Source organism: Dermacentor andersoni, chromosome 4 (assembly GCF_023375885.2).
Source record: "Dermacentor andersoni chromosome 4, qqDerAnde1_hic_scaffold, whole genome shotgun sequence".
NCBI lineage: Eukaryota > Metazoa > Arthropoda > Arachnida > Ixodida > Ixodidae > Dermacentor > Dermacentor andersoni.
Genome location: NC_092817.1, coordinates 149,314,547 through 149,338,877, shown reverse-complemented (window position 1 = coordinate 149,338,877; position 24,331 = coordinate 149,314,547). Strand labels below are relative to the sequence as shown.

The 24,331-nt window shown below is 45.1% G+C and overlaps 2 long non-coding RNA genes across 7 annotated transcripts in view; both read right to left on the bottom strand.

The window, feature by feature from the left end:
* Positions 1–6,440: 6,440 nt before the first annotated feature.
* The window catches only part of LOC126537906 (uncharacterized), a 66,156-nt gene continuing 48,265 nt past the window's right edge, over positions 6,441–24,331 (bottom strand). For 2 of the 4 annotated variants that reach the window (XR_011893929.1, XR_008613860.2), the window contains exons 2-5: positions 10,078–10,239; positions 9,285–9,537; positions 9,057–9,164; positions 6,441–7,714 (exon numbers count right to left, since the gene is read on the bottom strand). This is a non-coding gene — a long non-coding RNA (uncharacterized lncRNA). Of the gene's footprint in view, positions 7,715–9,056; positions 9,165–9,284; positions 9,538–10,077; positions 11,330–24,331 lie in introns of those variants that run through there. The other 2 variants (XR_008613858.2, XR_011893928.1) reach the window with 2 other exon arrangements.
* The window catches only part of LOC129386490 (uncharacterized), a 49,249-nt gene continuing 47,415 nt past the window's right edge, over positions 22,498–24,331 (bottom strand). For all 3 annotated transcript variants that reach the window (XR_011893925.1, XR_011893924.1, XR_008613862.2), the window contains one exon: positions 22,498–22,676. This is a non-coding gene — a long non-coding RNA (uncharacterized lncRNA). The remainder of the gene's footprint in view (positions 22,677–24,331) is intronic.

The window sequence follows — 24,331 nt, the reverse complement described above, 5'->3', positions numbered from 1 at the left end:
AAACGAACCAAAGAACACGGTGTCACGGAGGGAGAAACGATCTACGCGAGCCAAACGTCGTGAACGGCACGGACAGCCGGGCCGCGACGCGCCATGAAGGCGGACGCGATCATGGGGCTGACGCCTCGATGGGATCGTCCTCTACCTCGCTTGCGCATCACACCTGGGGTTACGTGTATGACACCGCGCTGCGGCAGCATGCGAACGACCTGGATGTCACCCTAGTGACAGACAAGACAGTGGCATCGGCACGTCCACGCACAGAGACACCATCCCAGATCTCTGCTTCGTGAAGAACACAGCCGATGCCCGCTGGTCCAATCTTGCGGAGGATCTTGGCAGCGACCATCTCATACTGGCCGTGCACTTACCCACCATCGTCAGGAAGCCAAAGTCGTACACGTGGGTCGACTGGGATCTCTTCCGTAGACTCGCGCCTCACGGCTCCCTCCCGACACTGCCCCGAACTTCGAGACATGGACGGCTCAGCTTAAGACCGACGTCGGTAAGGCCACGAAAACATTCAGCACGGATATGCCAACCGAGAAGATGGACAGCCGCCTCGCCCACTTGCTCGAGGCCAAACAGTCTCTACCGACACAATGGAAGAGCCAGCGTTTCAACCGCAGGCTCCGCAAACGCATTGCAGAACTGAACACAACCATAATGGAACACTGAAGCACCCTATCCAAACAGCAATGGGACGAAGTGCGTAACTCGGTCGGCGGACATGTCCGCAACGGGAAGACGTGAAACCTCCTCAAAACACCTGCTCGACGACACCAACACCCGCATAGACCAACGCCACACGCTCACCAAGGTCCTTCACCAGGCCAAAGGCACCGCTTCGCCGGATGACGTCTTCAAGACCCTTGTGCATAAGTACCTGCCGATAACCACAGGCCCGCCGACCCTACATCCCGATTAAACAGGTACCGACAACACCCTCCTCGACGCCGAATTTTCTGTCGAAGAGGTACGCCGGGCTCTCCACGAACGGCCGTTCCGCCCCGGGCCCCAATGGCATAACCAACAAGCTCCTGCGAAACTTAGACGACCCCTCGGTCGTGTACCCGACGGGCGCCGCCAATGGCGACTTGGGGCGGGGCGAGTTACCTACCGCCTGGAAACTCGCCTAGACGATCCTCATTCCAAAACCGGGCAAGGCGCCAAGCGTCGATAACCTTCGCCCCATCTCGCTCACGTCGTGCGTGGGTAAGGTGGCCGAGCATGTCGTACTCAACAGAGTCAGCCAGTATCTCGAAGACCAGGACTGTTTCACACACCACATGATCGGCTTCCGACCCGGGCTCTCGACACAGGATACGATGCTTCTCCTGAAACACCATATCATAGACGCCGGGGCCACTTGGGGTACCCGCGCCATACTCGGCCTCGACCTAGAGAAGGCGTTCGACAACATCGAGCGCTCGGCAATACTTAAGGCGGTCGCGGACCTAGGGCTCGGGCGCCGGTTGTACGAGTTCGTCCGCTCCTTCATAACCCGTCGCAAGGCCGTGCTCCGTGCCGGAGACCTCACGTTGGAAGAAGTCGAGCTCGGACAGCGTGGCACCCCACAGGGTTCCATCCTCTCGCCGATGCTGTTCGACCTGGTGATGATTGGGCTCTCCGAACGCCTCTCGAAGATACAGTTAAGGCTTCGGCCATACGGTATACGCGGACGACATCACCATCTGGTGCTCCAAGGGGTCGGACAGCTTTATCGAATCCGCTCTGCAGGAGGCATGCAGTCGAAACAGCCGTGTCCTACCTCGACCACACGGGCCTCAAGTGCTCCTCCACCAAATCGGAGCTGTTGTACTGCCCAAAACGACAAGCCAAAAAGTGTAATGGATGGAAACCCCCACCGAGCGTAACATCGCCGTCCGCACCAGAGACGGTCGCCCACTCCCCTGGGTCGACTCCATCCGAGTGCTGGGAATGATTATCGAGGCGGGCGAATCAAACATCCTTAGAACGGCAGAAAGCTGAGCTATATAATGCTTCATTTATAGTACTCTGAGCCCTTTTCCATGTCGGCGTTCGTGTAGTCCACTTCTCTATACTCGTGTGCTGTCTGCACGCCTCACCTCTTTCGGCGTTCGTATTGTCCACATCTCTACTCTCGTGTCCTGTCTGCACACTTCACCTCTTTTTTGAATAATGATCAAACATCCAAACGGTCCACAAGCTGACGACAAACACGGACAACGCAATACGACTCGTACCCAGAGTGGCCAACCGTCATCACGGCCCCAAAGAAGACAATCTGCTGCGTCTCGCACATGCGTTCGTCCAATGTCACTTTACCTACGTCGCAGCAATGCGCAAGTGGAAACAATAGGAGCATGACAAGCTCAATACACTCATCCGAACGGTAGTGAAGCGGGCCCTTGGGCTCCCGATCACCAAGCCGACGTATCGACTCCTCGAGCTCGGGGTGCACAATACGCTCGATCGCCGAGGCTCAGGAGAGAGCGCAGATGATACTATTGACGATGACCAAGACCGACCGCCACATCTTGCGCGAGCTCGGCTACTTCCCGCCGAACACCCAGGATCCACCGGAGTTTACGCCGGTTCCCCGCGAGCTCCGCGACCTGATCACGATCGCACCCATTCCGCGAAGCGTACAACCGGGACACAATCGAGGCAGGCGCCTAGCCCGGGCCACCGCATTCCTCAAACGCATAAACAAGAAAGCGGACGACGTCGCTTTCGTACTTGAAGAAAAGAGCGCTACGAAGACGCGGACTAAAAGAGGAACATGTACGACGGACAAGGCGCTGTCCGTCACCAACTCGCCCACTTCAAGCTTCTGTTGCTTTCGTGGACGCCGCCGCCTACCGATGCAACCGAGCCTTCGCCGCGGAAGCGGTCGCGTCCTCGCAACGGACTTTAAACGCCGCCAGGCTCACGCGACCCCGAGGTGGCGGATCAAGTGGCCATAGTCCTGGCAGTGCTCAACGATAAGCGAAAGACAATATTTACCTACTCGAGACCGGCCATCAAAGCGTTCGAGAGAGGAGTCGTCTCCGACCAAGCGTTACGAGTCTTCCGCGGCGCTGATCCGAGCACCCTCAAACACCACACCGTCATTTGGTTTCCCGCCCACCCGGGTCGGATCCCGGGCGCCCCTCCCAACCTCAACGAGACAGCCCACGACGCTGCACGCGCGCATTACCGACCGCGCCGTCACCCCCGGGCAACCGCGTCTCAATGATTTGGAGGCGAACAGGGACGCCCCAGTAACGTACAATGAAATCACCAAATACTTTTACTGGGGACGACGTCTCTTTCCCTTCCCGCACCCCAAACTAAACAGGCCGCAGGCGCTAACACTACGCTTGTTACAGACACCATGTCTATCCAAACGCCGCCACCTTACACATCATCTACCCGGACGTCTACCCCGACGATGCGTGCCCCTCGTGCGGGGTCACAGCGACACTCGCACACGTGCTCTGGGAGTGCAGAAACGCTCCGCCCGACTCTACCTCCGACAAGTGGGAGAAGACCATACGAAGCCCGCTCCTACAAGACCAGTAATGGGCCATCCAGCAGGCTCGCGCAGCGGCCGCCAGGTACTCCCTGTCGGTCCCTGCGTGGGGGACGCCCACTGCGCGCTGACGTGCGTCCTGCAGGACGTTTATTAAGGTTTGCCCAACCCAGTCTGACAAAAATATCATTACTGGAATTAGAACGGAAGGCACAGCACGTGACGACCTGAAAAGGGGGCGTGGATCAAGCATTGTGCAGGTAGGACTCCTTCCTTTTATGTAAGGCAATGAAGGCACACAGATTGTGCACACGGCATTACTACCAAACCTCATGGTCATACCTTTGTATTTTCTAGACTGGACTGGTGGTTCTTCCTGATTAACCTTGGCTGTGCTGCAGCCCTGACGGACTTGTACAGCTCAGTTATGAGATGGTCCTGATTGAAATCAAGTGCACATATCAAGGATTCACCATTTATTAAGCACGAAGAACGGCACTGTGACCTTCCATATTTGATATTCATTGATGATATAATTGAATTAAGAAAGTCACATAAATACTACACTCAGTTGCAGGTCCAAATCTATATTTTTCATTTTCATAAAGTGTTGATCTTTGTGTACAGTCAAAATCAGTCTGTCAGTTTCTGTGAAGAGGAATGAAGTGTTCTTATGGGAGCTCATCCCCAAAATTGAGCATTTATATTTCAAGTTTTTATTCCTGCTTTGTTCTAGAATGATTTCTCCTGTTTCTATCATGAGCTTTTCTGTCTGGGTCCACAATTTAGAGATATTCTGTGTAGTATTACTGGACTCTACAATAGCATCATGTCCACAAAATTTTTGTGGTCTCATAATGTACTCGTAATGTGATCATAATGTGATCTCATACGGACCGAGCTGCAGTCGCAAGTGACGCCTTGACACCCTCCAGACTTGATGGTGCAGTAAATGTGGGAGTGGGAGGACAGAATGACCACATATAATGACATCACAAAACACTGTAGGTTACAGAGGGGCATATTCCCACGACCTCACCCAAAATTGACAAAAAAGCAGTCTGTCACACGGCGGCAGTTACAAACTAGGACGTATCCGAATCCTGCGCTCTCGCACATCATATATCCAGACATATATCAAACGGGCAGATGCAACACATGTGAATCCAGAGCCATTCTGGACCATATATTATGGGAATGCCGAGGGATATATAACAATAACGAGAATGCGGCCTCTAGCAACAGCCTTTGCATGCACTGGGAAGCCGCGCTGCTCAGCCCCGTCCTTGAGGATCAACTATGGGCCGTCCAGCAAGCCGAGCATGCCACCAGGACCCACGAACTCCTGGCCGTCACCTAGGCAGGGCCTCTGGCCCTCCCCACCAACTCGCACGGCACGCAATAAAGTTATTTCCTCCTCCTCCTCATAATGTGAAATGCTTAGTGGTATATGCACTTTAAAAGTTAGAAAGGACAATCTAAAGTGCAGTCTTTTAGTTCACATGCTACTTGTCAGAGCTTTGAAAGTGCAGTGCGTTTATTTTAATTTTAATGTGTAATATTTTTGTCAACGTGTAATATTTAGTACCATGCAATTCTGTTGGAAACATTTGCATTTCTTTGTTTCTATCATGTGTGATTTCTTTCTTTTGTTTGCTGCATACTGGTAGGCAAAGTGGAAGTGTCTTATGTTGGCATGAGATATGCCAGAGCTTTGAAAATGTGAGTACAGTGCCTTCATAAAGATTTGTGGATGTGTCTGGTCTACATGCAATATATTTGTGTCATACTGTTGGCAATATTTGCATTTATTTATTTTATCATTTGTGATGTTTATAAGGTTTACTGCATCCAGGTGGTGTTTAGGTATGCATTACAATCAGTTGAGTTGGCATGGCTAAGCCACAGCTTCGAAAATATGAATACAGTTTCTCTAATATGTTTAACATGTCTAACCTATATGCAGTACTTTCTAACGTCCTGTAGTTCAAGAAAACATGCATATTTATCTATTTGATCATTTGCGATGTTGTTAAAGTTGGTCCATCCAGGTAGAAAAATAATCAAATGTGTTCATGCTCATGCTACTACCTGTTGACTGAGCAAAACGAGAACAAGATGAAAGCAGGAGCCAACGTTTCGACAAGTGGGCTTGTCTTGTTCAAGTCCACTTGCCGAAACATTGGCTCCTGCTTTCACTTTGTTCTCCTTCTGCTCGTCTTGAATTTCCATCTCCCTCCTTCTCCCGTTTTCCCTGAATACCTGTTGACTGGGCACAGATATGGCAGAGCTTGTAAAATGTGGCTACAGTGCCTTTATATATGCAATGTATCTAGTCCGTATGCAATTTGTTATTACACCATTCTGGATATAGAAGTTGCAGTTACTTTTGTATGTAATGTTTTAATGTTGCTGAATCTAGTCTTAATAAAGTATGAAATTACCTTTACATGTTTGATTTCAACTATGTTAAATCGATAAAGATGAGAAGATGTCATGAACTCATGATGCAGGGCAACATACCAACCTTGCATGCATTTTTAGTACAAAAATGTTAATGATGCCAATTTGCATTTGCTACCTGCACGTGGCAAAGAGGTTATTTTTTTAGACAAGTCACAAACATTTGTTTTTTTCTTAAAAATTGTATTACCACACACAGTTGGCATTGCAAGAATGGACCATACTTGGAATTCTTCAGGTTACAGCATTTTATAAACTTTTGGTATTTCATATGACTGAAATTAAATGCCTAAACCAAATACTCCCATTGTTTGTCTATTCTGAAAGCTTGCTGATACATACCTGAAAAACAATACATCAAGAAACACTTAATGTGATATGCAAGAATGTTAGAGATAGCAGATGACAAGCTGGCTAGTTTGTTTAATGTCTACCTCAGGGTTTGAGGCACAATATCTGGCAACAGTTAGAGGATGACTGCACTGATAAATGAAATATTTATTGAAATCGCAAGCCATTGCAAACAAAATCATTGTGCATACAGCAGACACAAAGTAATATTGCAGTGCACCATAAGCTAACTCAATCATGCTGTGCAATTAGTGCCCAACTAAAGACACCTTTACGAACGAATAAACTACATGATCTTTCAATAAAGTTCTCTTTTGGCTGTGCAGAAACAAATGTGCTGGTCCATCATGATGCCACATTTGTAACTTTGTACTCTTAGCCTGTGTGCAAGACAAATAACATTGGCAATCTTGATTTACACATTGGTAAATTTCCTTTAGGAATTATATTCACACACAAAATTTCCATGCAAAACTCACTCACAAAGCATTACAAACAATGCACTCATCCTTTCTTTCTAATTAATGGTGGCTGCATATTGACCAAAGCAGCACATACCGAGAACACTTTGTCCATGTGCAGCACCAAAGTTAAGAGCACTGTGTTCCGCAGGATCCGGCATATTTTCAGTCCGCGAATAACCCGCTCAACATGGATACGCACAGATACAATTTTATATGTTGCATCCATATCTCCTGGAGACAGTTGACCAACTCCAGAATTGAAGGGAAGCATCAAAATAACTCGGCATTTGTCCTTAACATCTGTCCAGATGCGTGGAAACCCTTTATTGCTCAAGGTAATATCCCCTTCTTGTACAAAATTAAGAAAACCAGAGTCTTGGGCAATAAAGGAATCGGTCTGCCGCCCACCATATACCCCTGACATGAAGGCTATCATTCCATTTGGAATTATACCGACAAGGACCTTCAAAGTATAACCTCCCTTGTAATTGGAGTAGAGTACGTGCTGGCAGTTGGGATTTGATGGCGTTTCAGCTTGAACTTCTGTACAGTCAATAATAAATGTGCAGTCTGGATAATTTTCTTTGAATGGCTGTGGCATGCACTGCTTGATGATAGCCCGTGGTGGCACAAATACCCACTCTTTCAAGGCTGCGCTAAGTATGTTGAGCGTTTTTTTTAATACACTTGATCCAGTTGATTCAGCCACTCCGAAAATTGCAGCCATAGCATTGAAGCTTACCCTAAGCTTAGGCTTGGATAAAAAGAGACAATCTTGTCTTCGCGGGTCATATCTGTGCTTCGGTAGCTAGGCTCTGGCAGAATATTGAGCAAAAGACTAAAAGACCTGTATGGTGGCGCCACATATATCTTGCAAAGCAATCTCATTTTGCGTAAGTTCAAATTTACTCTCCCAGCTTCCATCAGTCCCAGTGACCTACAAAAGCAACAGAAAACATTTGAAATACAGCCTTAATAATCAATTTTTTTACAAATTTGTGACTATATTAAGGACAATGTAGCCTTTCCCAACTCTCCATAGAGTGACATAGCTATTCTGAAACAGATCACGCTCAGAAAGTAAGAAATGTCTAATAGCTGCTAGTCAATGTAAATATTACCAGTCATGCTATCATACCCAACTTAGTAAACTGTTTACATTAAATTTCTTGTAAATATACATGAACTTTACATTTACAGTATTGCAAGCAAGTGTAGACTTACAAAGCATGCAGCCTCCACTTCATACTTACTTATGCGTACTACCGTTTTTTAAATGACGTAGCAAGCAAATGGACAGTAAAAATCAAGCGCCGGATAATGCACATAAATACAATAAATACGGCACTACAGAGAAAGCCATAGTCAGCGACAAAATTGCAGCGGCAAGCATGTCTTGAAAGAAAGTTGTGCTAATTAATTTATTTCTCTCCATCCCCTTGCTGCCAACTGCCTATCTTTATTGGGAAAGAGAAGTGGAGAAGGACCCTTCTGGGGGAGAAGCAGAATTCGGCATTCAGTTGTGCAGCCCTTCTGTCCCTGTTCCCCAGATGGATGCTTTTACCAGTGGGCTTTAGCGACAAGTTAGCTTACAGGCAGTACTTCACATGTACTTGCCGCTGCTCTCTTGTCTTTTCACGATCGGCACAAATACGATTAGGCTGCCCTTTAGCAAACAATTCATGCAGTAAGCTGCACTGTGCACTTTCAGGCTATCTTTAATAAATGTATAGTTGGAATTATAATTTTATGAAAATAAAGTTGCTTATAAGTGGCCACTGTTCATGGGCTTAGGAGATCACATATAAAGGCCCACATCATTGATCAGTGTGGCAGGCCCACGCATTAATGTTGGTGCATTGATAATGATATGTCATGTGATAAAATATTTATATGTACAACTGTGCTTCAATAAAGTCACTAGTGGTGGCTGCATGACGAGGGAGAGAACTTTGTAGTAGTGGTGACAAATTATGCCTATCACCACATTTTGTACAAATACAAGCAAGTTAATGCAATATGCATGGTGATGTCACATACCATATGAAGGCATTGCAGTATGTGCTGCATTAGCTATGAAGTCTACTGCCACGGCATGCACCAAAATGGCAGCTTTTACCCATTATGACAGTTATTTAAATATTTTTGTTACGAGGAACGCATACTTCAATGCGTTCTTCTGAAGTCTGCCTATAAATTACTGCTACAACCATTTTGATGAAACTCAAGACAACAGTAAGTATAAGATGAATCCAGCAAATGTGTAGTGATAACTGTACCTTGTCACATTGTTCAATGTGAGAAACTTGAGTTGATGCTTCAGACCCATTTGTCGCTGACAGGAGGATAACCAGATTTCCTCCGGGTTCTGGTTCTGTTTGGCATGCCTGCGGTGTGTGCAAAAATAAAACAGGCTGTCAAGTATTTAACGCAATGCTCAATGTAGACAGCCTGACTTCACAGGTAAACACAAAAACGAGGTCGATATGTCAAAAGCACATGCTTACAGCATCAGCCTGTGTAAGTGGTTGAGCTTGTTGGGTTTCATAGCGTCCTGCCGAAGGCTGAGGGTCATCACTGATAGGTGTGAGAGGCATCTCTGGTGATTTCGCATCACTTGCAAGTGTGTCGTAGACGTCCAGGCAAGCAGAGGAATCTTGATCTTGCATTTGTGGGTAAACTTGAGGGGTACTTTGAGGCACAGCCTGCTCCACAGGATTTTGCAGTGATCTGGCTGCCCTTACAGAATGCCGTTTCCATCTAAGGTAAATAAGAGAGTGTGGCACCGGCTACATCAAGCTGTTCATTGCAAGGTTGATATGTGGTGTTCTTTTAGTAAATTTATGGTAATCAACCTTTAGCATATCTAACACCACAAAGTTCACCACAGTGACATGGTCAGAGGGGAGTAGCCAGGAGAGGGAATGGGGGGGGGGGGGGGGGGCAAACCGAGCATTTTATCCTTGAGGAAAATTCCTGGCTAACTACTGCACGGCCCAGATTTTTTGGGCTTTGTTTTTCTCGTGCACCGAGGCAGAAATTGGATTATGCTGTCTTCTAGTATGAAAAAGTAGCAGCGTGGACTGTCTTGATACTGTTTGAACGATCGCACTCGCAGAAATCCAGCAACTATGCGAGCTGAAGTTAGTCCTGCACAAATTCCTTTATATTTTGTGCCATACTTAACTATCAAGGACACACACGGAACACAATCTCGCAGAGCACGGAAGCGAGAATCATTAGTTTAAGCAAAATGCTTTAAAACGCGCACTGCATTTTGCGCTCCACTGGCCATCATACCTCTGCGCCACTTCTGGGTCAGGTGTCTGCGTCTTGTACGCCGCCGGAAAAATGGTCGGCACATACGATGGGTGTTGGCTGCAGTTACTTTTGCAATTCCCGACAAAATGTCTGCTACAAATCCTTGTAGTCTCTGTTGGTGACCACGGACTTCCATCGGCACTGTGAGGAAATATGAAAATGTATCACCGCACAGATAAAATACGACATGCGTACACAACTTTAACTTGCACGTCCCCTACAATGTAGAAAATTGGAAGCAGCGTAATTAGCTTGGTAATTTTTATAATAGTGGTCAAGAGACCGAAGTTGAAAGCATTTGTAATCATCAGCACCGAACGATGGCTTCTAACAAGCGCAGAAAAGTCTTCATACAGGGTAGCGCCCAGCGGTGGTTTCTAACGCAGAAATGAGAATTTTTGCAGCACGTGTGGCCATTGATTGACTGCCACCACAACCATGAGAGGTGAGATTCCAGCAGCGGTGCAGTTACCCTGTAGCCGGCGGAGAGGAGGTGGCGCTTCACTTTCTGCCAATAATTTTCTATTTTTGCGTGTGAACACCCGTGATCGGGCCCATAAAGTTCACGCTGTCGTTTGCTGTTTCCCATTGCAGATTGAGGCTCGCTCTGTGAGCATCCACTAAGTGTGGGATGCAGTGCGACTCATTCATCACTGTGGATGGTGGTCCGTCCCCGGTTGAACATTGGCTGCAATAATGGAGCCTAGCGTCGCCGAGTCTCGTCAGTCAACCTTGAAAAGTCGGAGCTCCCCGGTGGTCACGAAGATCATGCCGTATACTTATGGTTCACGATCTGCAATGCCGCCGTAATTTTGGCGGCTCGGCGGAACGTTGTCGCCCGTCATCAGGCGGCTTCAATTGTACTTTCGCTTGCCGCGGAGGCATTCATCAATTTGCACAATCTTCCCGGGGCCACCGAGTGGGGGTCGCGCCAGCAGCCTGTCCCGCACGACCTTAGGAGCGTAGTTCGTCCAGTCGGCGATGACGTGGCCCTACAGATTAAGCAAGTCGCCGGTCATCTCCTTCAAAAGCCACGTGCCTATGTTTTTGCTCACGCAGTATGTGAGCCAAATCACTTGCCGCCTGGAGACGTGGGCACTCGGACGGCCACGGAGCGAGCCTCGCCGCGCTTACATACACGGTACGCCCGAGGCACAGCATTTCCGCGCTAAGCGACGCTCACAATAAGCGCGAGCAGCGATCGATCTGTTGAAAGCACAGTGCAAAAGGCAGGCGCCAACGAGACGGTCATTTGAGGAATCGCCAGTCGTTTGTCGGGTGCGAGAGGGAAAATCTGGGGGCGTTTGCGCCTTGAATTTCCCCCTTTGCCTAGGTACCACGGAGGAGAAGTTGATTTGCTTGTTTTGTATGCGTTTGTCCCTAGGCGCGCATTTTGCCGTGTGTCGGCTGGCCATGCTTCAAATGTCTTTCTTGACGAAGCCGTGTGTCGTCCGCAAGTTTTCCTCCTGCGTCTCCTTGGATGTTGCTGGTGGGTTTGTTGCGCTTTATGTCGCAACGTTAACATACGGAACGTGCGACGGGATCAGTGAACCTGTGATATCGAGGACCAATCGGATAACTTTAATGCCAAAGCATTACGCCGTGTCCATCGTATGTTAGTTATCGGTGCATACTGCACCCTTCAAGAGATTCGCGTGAACATGCATGTCTGCATGTTGAAACAGATTTAGCACCCTGTTGCTGGGAAAAGCGGAAGTCGTTATGCAATTTATGGCCGTAGACCACTCTAAAAGGTGATGGCGGCCGCAGTGTTCCGACTGGTGTTATAGAAGTGGCGGGGTGCTTTTTTCGTCCCGACGATATAATGGATTTTTACCAGCACTGCAACAAGATGGCATACGTCACCGGCAAACGGAGCCCTCACGAGAGCACCTGAGCTTTTAATAACGCTCTGTATAAATGTACGTCGGACGTGCTTGCTTTGCTTCCGTTTCGCTAGCTCTGCGGCTCCCGCTTACAGATTTATTGCACATGGTTTTGCTGAAGAACCTTTATTTATATCGAAGGGGACCATTCAAAAAATGCCATTTAAAAGTCACGGAGAGCAGCATACAAAAAGCCTTGCACGAGCGAATGTACTGCTCCAGGAAGGCATGCCTGGTCTACACTATGGCCCCTAATTCTCCCCCGGGAAGAGGCACAAAACATCTTTAATGAGACGAAAGATTGCTCATTAAATCAATAATCCGCAATCACCGACTCGGCACGAGCGCCGCACGGGCGAGAAAGTCTTTCCGACGTACACCCACTTTATTAGTACATTTCAACTCGACATAGGTGACAGATTTCCAGAAGCACAGGCTGGTACAGTTGGCTCACTGTAGCCCAGTACTGCCTGGTACTGCCATTATTATGACACACCTGCTGCTGCTATCCCTTGCCACAACTGCGCCTTCACTTCCTTAACAGCGCCAGGACATGACGCTTGGCGTCAGTAGCATTTGTGACAGAAAATACTTGCTCTTTGGCAACTGATGACCCAATTAATTTGCTACTTACTTTCTTCCGAAAGTTGTGCTCATAAGTACTGCTCTTGTCGTCACTGTCAAACTGATCTCCTTTGTGTGATGCCTTGTACTTTTTCTGTACCCTTCTCCCTGCACATACTTGATCACTTTTTGTTGCTCTTCCCTGTCGCCTTTCCTCTACAGTGGCACTGTATTTTGCTATATGTGCCTGACTATTGCTTATGCCGCATGTTCACTGTAATGATTTCCTTCGCCAGATACGTGAATTATTAATTGCTAAAGAAAACTTGTATATGCAGGGTCTCCTGGAAATTCATCCACAGCTGGAAACCGAAATTGTGCTTCATCCTAGACCACAGCTTACCTCCACATCAAAGCCTCATATCACCATTATATCTCCAGTCTTGCTCACGTTCGCTCTGAACAGAAAAAAAAAACAGTTGCTGCACTTCACAAGGCAAGAATCCATCTCATCATTTTCTCCTGGGGGGGTATTCTGTTAGAGTACACCTAGTGTACTGCCCATTTCGGCCACTGCTGATTGGATGCAGCTGTGTGAGAGAGGAGGAGACCAGCAGCCCTAGCCAATCAGTAGCGGCCGAAATGGAGTCCACTAGGTGGGCTCTTACAGAATACCCCCCCTCCCCTGCTCACCACATCTCCTTGCCTACTGCTTTCTCTTGTCATGCATGGCTTTGCACATACTTTTCGTTTCCTTTCTGCTTTGGCACTACACCTATGCTTTTTTTTTTTTTTTTGTTCAAGCAATAGCTCTTCATTGCCATTGCTATTTTCTCGGCCTTCACGTATTCTATTGCAGTCACTAGCGTCATACTTACTAATCAGTGCGGAAGCAACGGAAGACACACAGAAGGGCACAGGACGAGTGCTTTCTAATAACTGAAATTTATTGAATACTAGCATCAAATGTCTCTTACCTTTGGTTGCTCCATTAACTTGCTAGAAATGCAATAGAAATTTTCATCATAGGGCCTTCAATCTTGGAGCATACTGAAATTATAGCTATTTGCTTTGTGATGAAATATTGCTTTGGTAAAAACGACTAATTAACTTGGCAAGTTTTTCCAAAGACTGCATCCTCTGCATGTCCAAATGTCCACACCTTCCAAGTTCCGAAAGAACTTCACAGCTTCAAAGGCTTTTGCTTCATGATTTTGCAGCTTAATTTCGCATTTTACCCCCATTGTTCATCTCATTAATGTGGCTGTTGTGTGACAGTACCGAACTTATGACTTGGACCTTAGCATGAAGCAATGCTTAAAAACTGTTGTGCTCTTACACGCTTCTGTAGCAGCAAAACGGTGCCTAATTTGCCATTGACTGTGACGCCATGTGAGCACACGAGGCGCGCTCATGACTTTAGCTTGCACTTGCTGGCTCGTGTCTAAGCAGAGGAAAGCGAGCGAAGGGGAACATCTGCTGCCGCGCTACTTGGCGAGGGGAGAGTGCATTGCTACGACAACACATCACCTTCCCTCTCACAAGCCTGTGTTCCTTGTCTGCTCAAGCTCTTGTGTGCGTTCTAACTGCGCCTCGGTAAGGCTAAATCAATATGTGCCAAGCGTCTTAACGTGCCCGCTTGCCCGCGAGGAGTTCATAACTCGGCAGTGACGTTCAGTTGGACATTAAAGTATTCACAACTCGTAAGAAGTGCTTAGGTGTCTTCGGATTTTCTTTGTACTTAATGCACAAACTTCGAAGTCATTTTTCCTGGTGAAATTAGTTAAATATCATCGTCCCTTGTCTGCTGTCCAGCCTTTGTGTGAGGCCTTATACATCTTCGCAGCCACTCCTGTCATGCACAGTAATTTGTGTACGTGTGCTTGTATCTTCCATGGCATATGATAAATTAATACATTTTATTTTCATGATCCAGCTAAACATAATCTCAAAAAGCTTCACTTCACTGCTCACTTGTCCCTGTGGCTACATTGTGTGGATGTACTATCAGCGTCAAATGAAACGCAAACAGCAGAGCGCGTGCCTGTAGCATCACTGAATGTATAGTGCACACACTTGGCCAATCATCACCCTCACAGGCGTGCACATCTGGTTTCACACACTGTGTAATGATGCTCGCCCTATACTGAGGTATTTTTCTTTCTGTTTTGCGTCTTGTTTTCTTAGATTTTTTTTTGCTTTCAAATAAAAGGAAAGCATAACAGAAAGAAAATTTGACTGCATTCAATGTGTTAGAAAATGTTCACTTAAATTTTTTTTTTCTCACAATTGTATCAAAAGCAGTGTGGCAACACTGAGTCTTGATGAAATGAATTGGCACCCTCGGAAAGTGTTCCCACTGGTAATCTGATCTTGAAGGCCATGCTTTTGCCTACTGCAAACACTGGAACTGATTTCAGGAGCTGGGAAATATGTTATGGCCCTCATGCATTGTTTTGCTTTTGCATGGGCATCTCTCGGCAGTTTGCTGCTGCTATTTATAGCACAAGTGAAGGAATTGTAGCAAAAGTAACACTGACACCTGTGCTGCCCTTTTTGGTGCCAGAGTGTGTGAAGCAAGGCTGCTATCTGGTGTTGAAATCCATCGAAGCAGCCTTATTCCCCGACATCACACAGCCTTGCCAAAATGGCGGTTGGCACGAAGTGTCTAAAGGCAGCGACTTGAAATAGAATTTTCGACTTAACATACCAGAAATGGTTTTATTTCCAACAAACTTTGTTGAGTGTCCTCCAGGCGAAAAGCTGCAACATACAGCTTTAATGTGCCTGAAGGCCCTCGCATGGCAGCAGTAAGTCTCCTATCGGCAAGCGTATAACATACGAAACACTAATCTATTAGGATATACATTTACAATGTAGCAAAAGAAATGTGTGAAACCTAAAGAAACATTCATCTTTTCAGATAATTATATAGTATTTATAAAATAAATTCCTCTTAATGTACAACAAAGCTAAGATGCCTATTATATGTATTATACATCCCAAAAGATCATATTTCAGAAATAAACACTACAGACAACATGTCTGGTATGTACACTCAACCACAAAATATTACAGGGTGCACGAGCGTGTGGCAAAACGACCCTTCTCCCCTTCTAGCTGTCCACCCATGGTATCGAGCCTGCATGCATGCACGTCCCTCCGAGACTGCAAGCGTGCATGTTTCTGCACTTCCTCCTCGTGCGCCGGTGATATCCGAATGTAGCCGTGAGGTGCCCCTCTTCCGATTGGCGCAAAACTATGTGAAGCCTGAGCTTGTGCGTGCTGCTGCGGCTGCTTTTTGTCGAGTCACGAGCGCCAACACATACGGCCCAGTGGCGAACCCAAGTAATTTTTTTTTTCTGAGCTGCACCATTTCGTGTCCAATCTTTGTTGTTTCTTTTTATGAACGGGGCATTCTCCCACAGAAGAGCATGTCAGAAAACGCCCCCTATAGAAGGAGACCGGCGAGAAGAAAATGAACTCTCAATTTCCATTGTATAAACAAAGTTTTGCCCGTCGAAGCCGCCACAGTGCCAATCACAAGAGGGGCACCTCGCGGCTACATTCGCATATCGCTGGTGCAAGGAGTAAGCGTGGAAACATGCACGCTTGCAGTCTCGGAGGGGCGCATGTGCGCAGGCGTCAGTCTCGACACCAGGGGTGCCCCGCTAGAAGCGGAGGAGGGCCGTTTTGCCACGTGCTCGCGCACCCCATAATATTTTGTGGGTCAGTGTACATTGTATTATGAAAATACTGAGTGTCAATGGATATTACATGAAATAAAGAATATGAAATGTCAATTAGTTTTCTCTTTATTGTGTATTCAATCAAGTTTATAAAGATGCACTCTATTTTCACAACTCGTATAATATGTGCTGAGAGCAGTTATGTTTGTCTCCATGACCATGTTGGACCTTTACTCTTGCAATAATAAACTTGGGCCAGTCACACAACCGTTTCACAACCTCTTGAAGTACAAACCGTGTCATAAATCCAGTGTACATACAGCGTAAAACAAAAGATGTAAGCAACAAACAGCACTGATAACCCTGACTTCTAACTGAATTTACCCGCCATGGTTGCTTAGTGGCTATGGTGTTGGGCTCCTAAGCACGAGGTCGCGGGATCAAATCCTGGCCACGGCACCCACATTTCAATGGGGGAAAAATGCGAAAACACCTGTGTACTTAGATTTAGGTGTATCTTAAAGAAACCCAGGTGCTCCAAATTTCCAGAGTTGCCCACTACAACATGCCTCATAATCACATCGTGGTTTTGGCACCTAAAAACAGCGCAATTGAATTTTTTTTTCTAATTTAATGTATAATTCGCAGAAGGAACAGTTATATAACTACTGTGCAGTGTACCACCAAAACCAAAATGTACAGAAGCAACTTTGTCCCTAAGTCATGCTACATGGAACCACTGATTTTTTGTCCTATTAAAGGCCGATGTCATATTCACATTTCTTTTATAGTGAGACCAATTGATGGCATACTTATACATTGTCTTATTGCGCCATCTGGGCTACCTGAATCATTTCTCTTGTTGTCCTCTTGCCATCACTGCATAAATTACTGAGATCAAATGCTCTTCTATCATGCACCTTGTATTTTTATGTTCACACAGCCAGCTGTTTCCAGCTTTGCCCAACAGTGTTTGCTCCACAAAAGCAGGATCTTGTACAACATGGTTTGCCTTCCATGTAATGTACGACATATTACTTCTAATTTTGGCAGCTGCATAGACATTATGGCTTCCTGTTCTTTTTGTTTGTGATGTCTTAGCATTAGAGCGCTCATGAGAAGGAAAACCCATCTGTCACCTTGCGTACAGCAAGAAAGGGGAAAAACTGGAGAGGAGGACGATGCAGTTGCGAACTGAGGAGGCACCTGATGGGACAGGAGAAAGTGTGCCATGGGGATGGGAGCACAGATTCAGCATGGCTGGAGGTGAAAGGAGGAAGCATGCGTCATACATCATTTGCTCCTGATCCAGGAGAGCCCTCCGCCACCAATGAAAGAAAAGGTGGGGTGCTGATGCAGCATGCTGACGTGCCGCACTTTCAGATAGTTGTGCTAGTGGCTCCGTTTGTGTTCTATGTACTCTATCATTAAAGCTAATGTTGGATGCAGCATCTACTGTGAATGATCCTGTGCAATAGTGTTGACTGCTATGCAATGAAGAGGCTATCATGTCTCATAATTTCCCGTAAAACTGGAATCTTCAACATTTTAAGCCTTTGCATGAATCTTCAAAACAGAAATAAATATATATACTGCGCCTTTCCGGAAGTGACCGGGCATTCAGTCTCCTCCACCCCTAGTTTGAACCATTTGTTAATGCCACTTGGCGAGATTGTTGCTATGGCACAACTGCACAATCTTTTCATGAAGCAATTTGCAGTGGGCTGAATTGTAGGGCAGAATTTGTTTCTTTTTTTCCCATGTGTTTCATATCTCTAACTCAGATGATTTCTGGTGATTTGAAGCTTCAGATGTAAATACTTAATTGCATTTTCAACATGCTCATCATGCATTGCCTGAGAGCGAAACAAGACATGTTAGAATGTGCTTAATAGTTCCAACACACATTTTTCTGCCAGCTTAGTATCAGTCTCTAGCAACCTTGTATTTACCTACGTGTATAAATATATTAGTTCCAAAAAAATTTTTCACCTGTGGGATTAGCTTCTCAAATTTCAAGTTCAATTTACAGGCGAATGAGAAAATTGAGTTTATTGCACGATCCCTGGTCCATATACTTCTTGCTCATGGGCATAGGTCAAGGTATACATTTCGGGACCCGTTCTAGTGGCTTAGAGGATGTCCAATGTTCCTGCTGGCTAAGAGGTTGCAGCTTCGATTATGGCCATGGTAGCTGCAGGGGATGGAATGCAAAGATGCTTGAATAACATGCTTTGGGTGCATGTTAAACCTCAGATCCGTAATTACCCATTATAGCATTCCACTGGGCATTTGCAGCATTTCAAGTCCCCTAATTTAATTTTGAAATGATTGAAGAAGAGATGGAGCTATCTTGCATTATGTGCCATGGATTGTTTTGATTGTCCCCACTTTTTATATAAAGAGATGAAAATCATGCTTTTTTTTCTGTGAAATAAGGGAATCACTGGTTTTCTGTCCTGTGATCAGGTGAAAAATTTCCTCTGTACATTTTAATTATAGTCTTTCATTGCGCACTAGGTACAATAGTGAACGAAAAGGTATATTTTGCATTTTGGTTCCAGTGCGCAGAATTCCTAAGAATCTTGGTGCTGCTTTATGCCATACCACTAGCCTAGGGTAATTTTCTCTTAACATGCACTGCATGTTGCACTATTCACACTCCACAGCTCACCCACTGTGCACAAAACTTGCATGTTCTGAGAATGTATTTAATTCCATGTTTATTTTCCTGAAATTGCCCATACGTGCACTTTAACTAATGTGGAGCAAATAACATAGTATTGAAAACAAAAGAATGGAAGAAAACAAGAGGCTTAATATGTATAAGTGTTGTAACAGGCTATTCCAATATTATTACTAATGAGTGAAAGTGACAAAAAATTCAGCAAAAAGAAAAGGTCATAAAATATTCAACACACTGTTTTGCAACATACCACATTTTGGCAAAATCAAGAGCCCTTACAGCTTCATTAAAATCCTCTACCATTGTATTGGGCAGCTTGTTCCAGAGCCTTACTGACTATTACAAAGGTGAAAATTTTAAAAATTTATCACAAGCAAACCATACACATCAACCAGTATGTCAGTATATGTCTGCACTCGCAAGAAATTGTAATGGTAGGTGGAGAAGTTAGCTGAGCAGACTTGGCATGCTATTGCCAAGTTGTTGGCAATAGTCAAGTAGTTGGCATGTTTATATACCAAGAGATCAAAAGAAGAGAGGAAGGGAAAACATGCACATGCATCCACTCGCACACAAACGAAGGAAGGGCAAGCAGTGAGTACTACGAAATGAACAAATTCGAAGTTGAATCTGTACGTCACTGTCAATAAACAAAATGTTACCCATCTCTGAACAGGGCTGAAGAAACAGAGGGCTGAAGGCAAGCTCCTGGTCTAGCCACACACCCGCATTCCCTAGTACTCCGCAACCCGTACTGCAGGTAATCATAGCTACGTTGGGTTTTGACAAATTGGGTAACCAGTGGTGCCAGCTACAACATTATTTATTCTGGAGAGCAATAAGTAGCACTTGCACAGAGAAGGTTCACTTTCTAAAAACATAGTAAATAGCCTTGCCTTGTTTGCAATAGTTGGGCATGGGTCACTCATAGGTTGTGGCAAGTATTCATCGAATCCAGTGATGGCCAAAGTCAGGGAGCCAGTGTCTCTTCCGCAGAGAGAGATACTTTCCTTAACTCTAAAGTCTGGGGAAGGGCAGTACGCATTGCGAGAGTGACAGGGAAACCAGAAGACGAGTGTATTACGCCATTGTCATGCTGCCTGCTGGATCTCGACGCGGGAGGAAATGGGCAGAGAGGCACCACTTCTTGCCCAAACCTATGGCATGGCCTAGTGTATGGCATCAAGGCAGAAGCCTTATTCCAAAAACACGTTTTTTTACCCCGCTGCACCTGTTCAATGCTGGCGCACATAGTCCTGGTCTCTGTCTCCCGTTACTTTTCAGATTGCTGCTGAAAAGTGCACCTGTATTCAGAGGATATTAACAATTAAAAGGTGTAGTCTCATCTGAGGCTACTATTTTACTGTTGCAGCACAGCATTAAAGATGTCTATCTGTGTGACTTATTTATGTCGTGCATAAGGGTGTGTTCAGATAACTTAAGCCAGCCACATATGGCGACAATTTTTAATTTTGATTTCAAAAAGTGTATTTTACCACCTAGTGTTGAGGACAACGAAAAGAATCTTAGTTCTGCAAGAAAAAAAATTTATTTCACTAACCAATAGATGAACTTCTGGTGGAGAAAGGCCAAGTCTTTAAACAGGCACTGGGAGGATGAAATCTCATTTCCATTAGTGTCTTTTTACTTCACTTCGGTGCCGCAAGTTCCACTGCACACTCTCTCTCATTCATAAAGTGATAGCTCTGCATTCAACAGAGTAAACTGTTCTTGGATGCTCTCCACATGCAAGAGATGCACTTTATTGCTTGATATCAGGAGCAGGCCCTCTAAAACCCCGTGACAATGCCCCACCATTCTTCTCTCACTGCACCCATGCACTGTTTTGCGACCCCTGCCCAGGAATGTTCCAAAAGCTCTCAATCATAAATTTTCTGTTTAGGCGATCGTCGAGCCATCATGAAGTGTTCTGGTGTCTTAAAGGAAAAGAACCTGCATCAAGCACCTACAAACACTGTCACAGCAGTGGTGGCATTTATTCAGTCACACTACTTGCTTTGTAAATGCACTAGCAAACAAATATAGGAACATGTTTTTCCATATTGCGTAATTATGTCAATACATGTAATTTTGTAAAATTAAGGAAAGCTTTTCTTTTTGAAAAAAGGTATTTAACATAGCACTAATTCAAACATGCTAAACATGGAGCACTTGTGAATTTTCAGCTCCGACAAGAGCAAATATATTTTCCTCAAACTTGATGGCTCTTATCGCAACAGGCTGGAAAAATTTTAAGGCATCTTCTTTGTACATGTGGAAGCAAAAATCTGAACTTTCGTCAATCTTTTTCAATGTTTCCTTTTTGTGATTATATTATTCTTCATGTGGTAATGAGTTAATATTCTTAAAACTCTAGCGACAGCACTTCTTTCTTTAGGGGCTAACAAAATGCAGGTTCAGCAAAATTTGCAAAAAGCACTTGTGACTGACTGGGCACTCCTGCTTTCTTTTCTACTTTATTTTGTGAAGACATTATTGTTTTTCATAAAACTATTATGTAAGTTTTCTCGGTTATGAGGCACAAAAAATTCATTTTAATCATCAAAATTAAGAATGCTCCTAGGACAAGTCCGGCCAAACTTGTCAACACACCCATAATCATTCTCAAGGCAAAAACAAGTCACTGTCAGGCCAATGTTCAGCTGTTTGCCTTGCCCAGCAGATATATGTGGTAATCTGTGTGTATTTTCCTGTACACTGTCCATTTGACAAACCTGTAAAAAGATATATAATGTGCAGTTCACACAAAAGCCCATTCTGGTGTAATTCCACTGAATGAAATGCATAGCATGGTTAGAAAGAAGGAAAGAACTGTGCCACCCGGTACTGTTTAATATTTGAGTTTTGCAGTTTTTCTCTACCAGATGACAGTGAGCCCTAGACGTGATCCACGCACCTACTCAACAAGGCAGGTATGACGTAGTTGCATGACTTGTATGACTTGCATGACTCTCCTTTAAAATGTGCAATACACTGTGCAACCTGTATGCGGCTGTACTTGTTATGCTTGGTTTGAAAAACATTGAGCAGACACAGACACATCAGAGTGGCGAGTTTAGGTCATGTGATCAGACTTCAGTGAACAATTACGGTGGCTCATGCATACAGCCATTCTTACAAAGGCAGCTTTTGCCTGTGGCAAGCAGTCACCTGTGGCTCCTTTGCTCATGTCCATATAGCTTTCAAAATGTCCCTCTTGCCACACTACGTGCTGTTTAATGGACATCTTGTCAACTAGAAGGCTCCACATATTTTGATGGTCTCGCTTGCTATTCTTTGAGCAACTTAAGCGCACTTACACCCTCCTTGGAAAATCCTGCTTTTCTATTACCGCTATTGTCCAATTGCCTAAAGTTCAAGGATGTGGCAAACATGCATCAAACACTTTCCTCATGTACCTGTATGCCTGTTCAGAGCAAAGTTTAAAGTAAGAGCAAAATATCTCTGCTTAAGCAAGCAGTCTGTTGGTGTTTGTTCTCTTGTCTGCTTACCCATTCGTTGTTGCAAAAACAACTGATTTGCAGCACCAAGAATATCAAGCACAAAAACCTGCTCTCTGAATAAAATATATTGTGTGTTTTGTCTTTTCAGAACGGATTTCAGTTTAGCATTCTCTTTTTGAAAATGCCACCTTGACTGCTGCAGACTTTTCATCTCCTTTCTTTGCTTTTGCTGCTTAGAGGCAAGTCTTGCTGCACGAGCTTGCAAGGAAGCCTTCTCAGGGGTGTCGACCTACGATGTAAAACCAAGTGAAAAAAGAAATGCTAACTTGTCAGTCAGTATGCTTTCATATCTGTGCAAATTTAAACTTCTGTTAATGCTATAAATAAGCCAGGGGACATATTGGGCTGCATTCTTCTCTCTTTCCTGTCGATATCCATGTTAATCAAACCTCCCAACTTTGGGACCTCGAAAGAAAATTCGCCAACCAAAGGTGGGGAGGGGGGGCCACCGACAATAAAATGATGAAATCACTCTTTTTCTTGGCTCACAGAAATGTGAGACTGAATGGCTGCCAGTACAGCTATTAGCCGTCTCAATGTTTGTACTTTGACCGGAGACTCCGCGTGCGTGCGTGTATATTTAAGGACCGCATGCTAGGTTCCGTTACAGTGGCCCCTTTCGACTCTTGATATGCTTCACCATCATTTGTGTATTCTATCAAGTGCTGCAAAGCTGACCTAAAAGACCCGGCTGTTATGCAACACCTATTACACCTTTGTCTCACACACATGCTCTTCAATGAATGTCTCCATCTGAAACGAATTTGGCTACTTAGGCCTACACACAAACGTTTTGAATTTAAATGGCACTTCAGCTAGCTAGCTTTCTAGTGCACAATGGCAATTATGACACGGCTGTGCTGCATGATACTCCTTTTTGCATTGGGGTCGGGGCAAATATTTGGGAAATTTATGGCCGTGTTTCTACAACTGGAGAATTGGTTGGAATTCAGGAGTCCCCCAGGCACATTGGGAGAGTTGGCAGGTATGATGTTAATTGGTACTTCAAACTTTTCCAGCTATGACAATTCCCTACAATTATATCATAATCCTGCTTAAAAGAACACCGCACTATCACAGTTACCACTTTATCCACATCAAAGCACAGCCCGTTTAAGCTTTTAATATTCCATGTTCATGCGGATAAATACACCACGTCTAGTTACTATGCATTATTTGAAATAAAACTATTTTTTTTCATACACATCACTGTCTTCTGTTAGTGTACTATACTGAACTAACGTAATAGTTCTGCAAAAACCCGCAAGGTGGAGAGAAGTAATTTATTAAGGGAAAAATGACACATCCACCCAATCATAGCAACTGCTACAAAGGAAACCCATACGGGTTCCTCCAAAGAAAAGCCTCGTAGTTGAAGAAAATTCGACCTGGTTCGTGACTCGGACCCGGGACCACCACCTTTCTGAAGCAGCCACTCTACCATCTGGGCTAACCAGGCAGCTAGCAGATGGCAGGGCGAAGTCGAATTTGTTGACAACTCGATGCAAAGGCAATTTGACTTTGCCCTGCCATCTGCTAGCTGCATGGTTAGCTCAGATGTTAGAGTGGCTGCACCGGAAAGGCGGTGATCCCGGGTTCGAGTCCTGGACCAGGACGAGCTTTGTAGTGAATTGCCTCACAGTAAATATTCCCATGTTGCGTGCTGGCACATTGTAAGAAAATACTCAAGACTAGCATGTCATATCATAACAGGTTACACTACTCGCACTAACACAATAAATGCACTACACTAGTCATCATGTGGGCCATGAACCTCAAGGTAGCACCGTGGCTGAAAATGAGGAAGTTTGCTGGAAACACCAGTACTTTACAGTATTTTACCTATTATTAATCTCCAAAAGCAAGATCGTACTATGAAAACTT